Below are 9,843 nucleotides of genomic sequence, written 5' to 3' on the forward strand. Positions count from 1 at the left end.
TTGTCTTAATTTTCTTGTAGGCTGCTAAAGATGTAACTAAGGTCCAGGGGTGGGGTGGGGGGAGGTGCTCAGCATTAGAGAAGAAGAAGAGCCTGAGGAATGTTTTGTATTCAGGAGACACGGAGATGCAAAATGGGAAGCTCATGGGGTTTGGATTTGGTTTTGGTTGGGGGGGGGGTATTGTGCCCCCCCCCTCCCCCCCCTTTCTGGTAACATATTCTTCTGGCACTAGTAGCTCAGAACCATTGCTGCTGTCTGAAGTAGCCTGTTTTAACTGTGGCAAGAAAGGAAGGGCAGGAATTGGTTGGATAAGCAAGCACAGCCACACTGGGTGGTTTTCCATGCAGACAGATGACAACAGGAGCATTCATGTGTGTGGAGCAGCCAGCTGGAGCACTAGGCCTGGCAGGGCCATTCCAGGCTCATAGCTGGGCTGTGCCAGTAGTGTCAGAGGGAAGACTCCAAATGAAAGAAGCACCTATGACTGAAAAGCTTAAGGGCTAGCATGTTTTGAGAGCTGTAGCTGTGCTGTTTGTCACTTGAGCAGTCCTCTGGCAATCCTTGTGAAGGTGAGGCAGGCTCTGACTCTGGTCATGGCTGAATATCTGGAAGTTTCATAGACGGTTTTGTGTAGGGCTCTGTGAAGGATGGACAAACCCCCTGTTGCTGTAAGGCAGTGTATTCAGCTCTTCTGAGCCTGGTGCCTTGCTGTGTGACTGATTTCACAGAGCTTCATACAAGGTTTTGGGAGCCATGCACCATATTCCGGTTTATCAGGGAATGAAAAGTATGGATTACAGTAGTGTTTGCATGAGAACAAGGTAGAGTAAAATGTACAGTGTCTTGATGCATTAAAACCTTTTCTATGAAAGTTCTCTTGGTTGTTACTTCTTTCCCCTCCGAGGCATAGAAATAACTAGCCAGGTCATTACGTACAGCTTGACTGAAGGTTATAAAAAATAGCAGAGGTGGATTTATTCCCTGAAGATGTAACATTTAAGGATTGCTAGACCATGGCAGAATTCATCCATTCATTAAAAAAACCCCGCATTTGCTAACAGGCCCAGCATGCTTCCACTGTTTTAGAGAACATGTTTAGGCAAGCAAAAGCAAATCGGGGAAATGCTCAGATTGCCACTTCAGCCATATTGTAGCCAACCTCTACCTACACACAGTGCAAAAAAACAGCAACAAAAACAAATCTAGCCAAGTTTTTGGAAAATATTTTCTTTGTATATTTTTCTTAACCAAGATAAAGAATGTCATTCTACAGAATCTCTTAAAAGGTGGCTAACCTAGTAAAATAATTGATCATTTTTTTTACATCTGTAGCAGGAGAGACAATAGGCAAGTTTTTAAGCAGCACTTGTGGGCTGCAGTAGACCCAGAAAGAGAATAAAGCCTTACAGGCAAAGATAAATTAATTAACAGTGCAGAAAGAGCTAGCTAAGGAACCTAAGAAAAAGTTTACGACAGAAGAAACAGAAGTCTGAAACATCACTTGTGATTCCTTTCTGGTGTCTTTCTTCTTTGAAAATATTACCTCAAGATTACTTCAGTGACATCCCTGAAGTATGATTTCTCCTTCTGGATTCACTGTTGCAGGCACTTAAATCCCTGACAGTGCAAATGGTTTGCCCATCTGTGAAGTTACTTGGAAACATCAACGAAGTGGTACATTTAGAGAAGAGTATGTTAACCAAAGTAATGCATTAAATTTAAAGCTTTTTAGTTCTTAACCTAATTTTCATGACATAGTTCTGTGCCGGTTCATACAGAGCAAATGCATTGGGGTGGGTAATGCTAAGCAATATCCCTAGAGCTTGATAGTTGCTGTCTTTAAGCCTATAAGCACATATGAAAGAATGGTCTCGCATATGTGTGTTGTCCCATGGCACTGATTTGAGTAAGACTTTGTGACTTAGAAGACAGAATTTTCTCTTCTCCAACTAATCTTGGCAAGTATGGTTGGACAGGAAGCATGAAAGTCTTTGTAAATAATCTTCTTACTTGTGACTGTTTAGAACCTCCTCTTTTAGGCCTTTGACATCTCATAGGACTATCTGGCTAGAGGAATTCTGGCCTATTTTCTCATAAATGTGATCAGCAAGGGGTTAGTAACTCCTCTGGAAGTTAATGAAGACTTGGAGGACAAAATAGGTGAGTTGCCGTATTTTTTTAAAAATACCATTTAATCATTTACCTCTTCAAAGTTGCAAAAATAAAATCTTCAATATGCCAGCCTTTGAGCTGTTTTTTTGATTATTCAAAATGAAATTATTTGCTGCATGTGTGATGAAAATTGCCTGGAAACCTTTATTTTTTTCTCTCTGCACAGAATATGCAGTGATCCTGGAGTACCTGTAAGATTTATCAGCAGTTCTGAAAGTATTGCAAGCATGTACCCAGCTGCCCACACTGATTATTAGGACTTCATAAAAGTTCCAACTTCACTAATAATATGACTGAACATCCAGAGTTTCAGCGGAAGAATACTTCAGAAACAATACCTGCTCAGCCTACAGTATGCAAGTAAATCATTCAAATTTGTGAACTTCCTTTGAGAAATTTAAACCATTTCGAACTGTAAAACTGAAAGTAGCAAGAAGTGTTTGAAATGCCAAAAGGGCATCCCTCCAATGGAAAGTTTTGCTGGAGGAAGCCAGATAAAGCCTCCAGAGGAAGCTATAACTACATTACTAGTGTCATCAAGTTACTGTTTTGTGGACCAGTGACCCAATCACCACAGGAACAATGAAGGGGAGGAAGAAACAAAGACTATACTAGTTGGTGAAAAGACATATGATATTCCCCTTTCCCTTTCCCACCTATTTATTTTTCATCAAGCTTTCCCAGAAAACCTGTTTTGCAAAAATTTTTAGCCTTCTTCCACTGTAGAGAGCCCAGAGCCTTTTTTTAATGGAGCCAGGGCCCAGCTCACTTTTGGACCAAATTCTCCAACATTCAGATTCTACTTTTCCCAAGACCTTTTTTCTTCTAGACGTTAACTTGTTGTAGCTTTTAAAACTCTCCTCACCAGAGCATTACTTCCTGATTTATCATCCACAGAAAAATACAGTTAGGATGAAATTAAAATCATGAATTAAATGCTGCATTACTAGGCACTTAACATTCGTGCAGAAACTCTCACATGCTGTTACAATTCTTACTCCAGAACCTTTGTTATTTTCAATATCTCTCTACCATGACACAGTCCACCAGTGTAGACAAGCCCTGAGATTGATTAGAAACGTCTGCCTCCACACTTAATTTTCACAGATGTTCAATTCTTTAGCTGTCTTTCTGCTTCTGAGATCTCTGATCATAGCAGGAAGACAAACCTGAGTTAATTTTAACAATACTTGAGTATGAATAACAGTACAGACAACACCATCAGCTGAGTGTTTCAGCAAGTTTGTGCATTTGATATGACCCTTGAAATCAACAATTCAGACATGTCTGTATGGGCTACAGACTACCCTGACTTGAGTGATCATCAGGGTAGATATGTACTTAGTGAAATTCTTGTGGTTTGATTTTTTTAATCCAGGTGATAGTGTACTCACAGAATCCAGCAGATTTTCACTGTCTTCCTGTTCCTCATTGCATTGTCTGTGGGAAGGAAAAGGAATAGGCTATCTGTCAGGTCATCATCCTCATGCCTTTCTTGGATTACCTCTTTTTTGCACCAGAAGTTTGTCCAATTACAAGTTGAAGGAAATAATAAGGTCTTGTTGGTTTTTAATTTGTTGTTTTCTGAGCTCTTGCCATTATCTAAGAGTGCCAGTGGATACATCTCAACAGTACTTGGTAAATCTGGCTGAGTGACTGAAAGGTTTGCATTAAAGTGGTAAGACTAATTTTGTTTCTTTTTCTTAAGATTCTGTATCTGTTAGAGTTAGTATTGAATTCACTTGAACTGTAGGGTGGTAGTGAAATCCATTTACCAAAAAATACCCTCTGTAGACAGATAGATAGGAGCAACCTCACATTCACAAGCCCTGGTCCTCATGAGGGCCTTCAACCACCCTTATATCTGTTGGAGAGACAACACAGCAGGTCATAAGCAATCCAGAAGGTTCCTGGAATGCCATAACTTCCTTTTCCAAGTGCTAGAGAAGCCAAAAAGTAGAGGTATTATGCTGGAACTTGTTCTCACCAACAAGGAGGGACTGTGGGAAACACAAAATTCAAGGGCAGCCTTGGATGCAGTGTCCATGAAATGGTGGAGTTCAATATCTTTAGGGCAGCGAGAAGGGTGCATAGCAAGCACATTACCCTGGACTTCAGGAGGGGAGACTTTGGTCTCTTCAGGGATCTGATTGCTAGAGCACCATGGGATAAAGCCCAGGAGGGCAGAGGGGCCCAAGAAAGCTGGTTGATATTCAAGGATCACCTCCTCCAAGCTCAGGAGCAATGCATCCCAACAAAGAGGAAGTCAGGCAAAAATGCCAGGAGGCTTACATAGGCGAACAAGGAGCTCCTGGACAAACTCACGCACAAAAAGGAAGCCTACAGAGGGTGGATGCAAGGACAGGTAGCCTGGGCAGAATACAGAGAAATTGTCCAAGCAGCCAGGGATCAGGTTAAGAAAGTTAAATCCCTGATAGAATTAAATCTGGCTAAGAACATCAAGGGCAACAAAAAAAAAAAAAGCTTCTATAGGTACAACAGTAACAAAAGGAAGACTAGAGAAAATGTGGGCCTCACTGGAAGGAAACGGGAGATGTGGTTACCTGGGATATGGAGAAGGCTGAGGTATTTGAAAAAATTTTTGCCCGTCTTCACCAGCAAGTGCTCCAGTCACACTGCCCAAGTCACAGAAAGGAAAATCAGGGACTGGGAGAATGAACTGCCCACTGTAGGAGATCAGGTTCAAGAACATCTAAAGAACCTGAAGGTGCACAAGTCCATGGGACCTGGGAGATGCATCTATGGGTTCTGAGGGAAATGGCAGATGAAGTGGCTAAGCCACTATCTATCATATTTGAGAAGTCAAAAGAATCTGATGAAGCTCCCACTGACTGGAAAAGAGCAAATGTAACACCTGTTTTTAAAAAGGGCAGATAGAAAGACCTGAGAAACTACAGGCCCATCAGTCTCACCTCTGTGCCCAGCAAATTCATGGAACAGATCTTGTCTCTGAATTGAAAAGGCATGGATTTGACAGGTGGACTACTCAGTGGATAAGGAATTGGCTGGATGGTTGCAGTCAAAGAGTTGTTGTTGACTTGATGTCCAAGGGAGATCAGTGACAGGTGGTGTTCCTCAGGGGTTGGTACTGGGACCAGTGCTGTTTAACATCTTTGTCTGCAACATTGACAGTGGGATTGAGTGCACCTTCAGCAAGTTTGCCAATGACACCAAGCCGTGTTGTGCAGTCAGCATGCTGGAGGGAAGGGATGCCATCCAGAGGGACCATGACAGGCCTGAGAAGCGGGCTTATGCAAACCTCACAAAGTTCAACAAGGCCAAGTGCAAGGTTCTGCACCTGGGTTGGGACAATCCCAAGCACAAACACAGGCTGGGCAGAGAATGGCTTGAGAACCACTTGGAGGACAAAAATTCGGGGGTGTTAGTGGATAGGAAACTCAACACGGCCTGGCAATGTATGCCTGCAGCCCTGAAAGCCAACCATATCCCAGGCTGGATCAAAAGTGTGACCAGCAGGTCAAGGAACGTGATTCTTCCCCTATATTATGTTCTTTTGAGACTCCACCTGGAGTGCTGCGTTCAGCTCTGGGGCTCCCAACATGGACCTGTTGGAGCGAGTCCAGAGGAGGGCCACAAAGATGATCAGAGGGCTCCAGCACCGCTCCCATGAAGACAGACTGAGAGAGTTGGGGTTGTTCAGCCTGGAGAAGAGAGGGCTCCGGGGACACACTATAGCAGCCTTCCAGTACCTAAAGGGGGCCTACCAGAAATCTGGAGAGGGACTTTTTACAAGGGCATGTAGTGATAGGACAAGGGGCAGTGGCTTTAGACTGAAAGAGGATAGATTAGACATAAGGAAGAAATTCTTTACCGTGAGGGTGGTGAGACACTGGCACAGGTTGCCCAGAGAAGCTGCAGATGCCCCATTCCTCTCAGTGCTCAAGGCCAGGCTGGATGGGGCTTTGAGCAACCTGGTCTAGCAGAAGGTGTCTGTGCCCATGGCAGGGGGGTTGGAACTAGATCTTTAAGGTCCCTTTGACCCAAACCATTCTATGATTCTATGAAAAATCAAAGCACTTAGCTGCTAAGAATAGGTCTTTACAAGGAAGATATTTATTTGCAAAGGAATGTTTTGTGATAACATTGCACCAGACAGCATATACAAAAACATGTGATGGATAAACTTGTCTCAAAATATATTGGAAATTATTGATTTCTTTCAGGTATTAGCAAAACATGTAGGAAAAGAAACTAATCATATACACTATGCCAAGCATGCACTTTCACCAACAGTAAATATTTTATTTTAACATTTTCTATTAAAGGTGTACATTGTAGTGGTGCAGAGACAAATCTGTGTACTGATTTATGTCTTTAATAAGCTAAAGGCTTTTCCTGACAAAGAAAGGGATAGTTTCAAAAATGATGTACTTTATCGATCAGTGTTGATTAATAGATTTATAGCACTTGGTGAAAATATTATTTTTTTTCTACATAGTGATTTTCATATGTATTAATTAAAACTGTTTATCAAATCAATTGTATAAACATATTGGAGATATATTGTTGACCGGGGTCCTCAAACTACAGCCCGCAGGCAGGATATGGCCCCCCAGGGTCCTCAATCTGGCCCCCATTATTTACAGACCTCCCCGCCGGGGGGTGGGAAGGAAACCAAGCAGCCACAGATGACTGCCTCCACTGCATCCAAGCGCCGGCCCCTGTTTAAAAAGTTTGAGGACCCCTGTAATGTTGACACTGGCTAGTTGTCAGATAATGATTTAAATTATTTTTTTTAAATGTAGGTAGTTGATGCACAATCATTCTTATTTTTCATCTCTGTTCTTTAATTGAGAAAACATCAAAACACACTCTCAAATGTATGCATTTACCTAAGTCTCTCCATTATTTTCTATCACAACAGATTTAAAACATCTTCTGTCCACACTAAGTATGTAAGCCTATCATGTAGGACCCTTAAGTTTACAAGCACGTTCTGGATTTAACTGAAAGCAAAACCAACAACAATTTTTTTTTCTATTTGAAAGCAAAATAATTTTCTTTATTAAATAACTCTTAACTGCAAGCGTAAAATATCATGCTATATCTACTTACATTAACCAAACTTCACTTATGTGGGTTGTGAACACTGGCTAGGAACTGAGTGGAAGCCAACAGATCTAAAACTCATTTACCAGTACAGCATATTGACTGCTATGTCTGCTACATCTATTATCACCAGGTATCCTATGGGAGACCATTAGATACCCCATCCCATTGGGCACTCTTAATGTATTTGTGCTGCAAGTGGACAAAGAACACACATTTAGCCTTTGAGTTCAAATGAAAACGTCATTGTCCCAGGCTTAGAAATTCCTCCTTATACATTGATTATATTGTCATAGGAGACACAGAGACAGTTGATATTAGTGTGTCCTGGGCTTGTAGAGTAATCAGCTCAGCTAGACTGATGTATCTGAATACCCATGGTTTGTATGGGTATCACGTAACTACTATAGAACCTCTTTGATTTGGGAAATTCTTAGCCTCTTAAGGAAATAATTTCATGAAGAGTGACTCCTTGAATGCTTTATCTTCCACAAGAATATAGCTAGAAGAGAAAACAATGAATTTTAGTGCCAGTCTGAAACCTTAGGCAGTGAGATACCTTTGAAAACCTGGCCCTGAGTCAGGAAAGCAGAGGCAGGCTGTGAGAATGCTTTATCTTCATAATGTAAGCAGGGAAAATAATCTCTAAGGTATTATATTTTCCATGACATAGACTGGGTGTTTACTTTTTGTTTTTTTAATGGCATCAGTACTTACATCAGTAAAAATATGAAGCAGTCCTTTGTATCAAACATATGAGGTAACTCTTAAAAACACATAAAAAACCTCAAGCCAAACATTTGAATACCCTGTGGCCTAATCAGCTGGTTATTAATTGTAATCATCCTGCTGAAGACAAATAGTATTCTCATCAGCTAGTATCTTACTGGCTTTCCATCAAACTTGCTCAGTGCTGAAATGGTCTTTTTAGACAAAATGAACCTTACCACTTCAGAGAAATTAAAAAACAAAAAGGGGCAAACCTTATATATGAAATAGGTAAATAGTTAGTTTATTTTGGAGTTTTCTTTCTTAGTAGGGGTGTGTGTGTTTGTGTGTTTATTTGTGTCTTTGTTTTTGTTTTGAGCAATACCTTCAGTTGGTATAAATCAAGATAGTTTTTCTGCTTTGAGTAAAGCTATACACTTTGACCGGGTGAACACATATGAATCATCCTTGGTTAAAAGAGCCATCATTCTGCATACAAAATGTTGCTGAGGTTATTCTGACAATATTAAAGGAAGTTTCAGGTGACCAGGAAGAAACATTAGAATATGTTGGAGCCTCCTACTATTTCATGGGCTGTCTCTGTGGTGTTGATAGAAAATAGCACAGAAATTACTTCATGAAGTTGAAGCAAAATACAGTTTTGGTTAGTTATTACTAGTATGAGAACTTTCACACTGTTAAGCAGCTATAATTCTATACAACCATGAATATAGTTACTAAGAATCATCATCAAAACAAATTTAAGAGAGAAAGAGAATGCAACCAACCAGTTAACAGGGATTTTTGCTCATATATATGCTGTTTCCCCTAAAGCAGCAACCAAAATTAGTGAATAAATTTCATGTATTTCTTTTTGTCAGATTACTTGTTAACACTAGCTTCTAAGCCTTGCAGTTTTGATTCAAGATTCTCATGACAGTCTGAGGCCAAGAAATCACACAACATTAATTTCATTCTTGGAAAAGGGGCTGAAAAGAGAAGAATAAATGGTAAACATCAAATACATTCTCATGATGATTTTGATGCTGTTCTGATTATATGGTCTTTTTCATGTGTCATAGAGTTACAAAAAAAAAAAAAAGAAGATGAATTTTTGATGGGATCTCTGATAAAATTCCTTTTACAGCATCAACATTAACCAACTATTTAAATGCATTACATCAAGAAAAAGTTAGAAAATATCTATGAGACTGTATGTTACATCGGATACAATGGTAATAATGGAACATTTTTTTATGAACTCCTAGTTTTCAGCCATCTGCTGAAGAAGAGATTCCTGAGCTTTACACTTGTTAAATTTAGAACTTTTTTGTGTATTTAAGACTTTTCACCTTCAGTCATAAGAAAGGGAGGAAGATCTTGATGTTTGACATCCATTGCCCAGCAAAATAGCACTAAAGTACTTGCTGGCTACATAAAGCTCTTTCAGCAGAAAAGGAAGGCTGAATTAATGTGTTCTTCCAGTTGTGTTTAAAAACATTTGAACAAGAACTAAAGAAAATGTAAATTCTGAGTTGCCAAATACCAGCTAAGGAAAAAAAAAAAAGTTAATATTTATTTAATGTATATATAAACTTCCTCCAGTAAAACTTCAGTATTTGCCATACTATCTGCCCGAATCTTGAAAATGCTAAAAAACTTCCAACATTATTTATGTAGAGTGACAAAAATTACTGGTAAGTTTAGGTCAGCTGTGAAACTGTGAATCTACTCTTTTAGCTCAATAGTAGGCCGTATTTCTTGAAATGTTAAAATTGCAATTAGAAGTAATGACCTTCACTAGATTCCATGCACTGATTTTTTTTTCCCCCCTCCTGTGAGGAATTATGTATCTGTTTTGTATACTAAAAA

Source organism: Falco rusticolus, chromosome 1, assembly GCF_015220075.1.
Source record: "Falco rusticolus isolate bFalRus1 chromosome 1, bFalRus1.pri, whole genome shotgun sequence".
Lineage (NCBI taxonomy): Eukaryota > Metazoa > Chordata > Aves > Falconiformes > Falconidae > Falco > Falco rusticolus.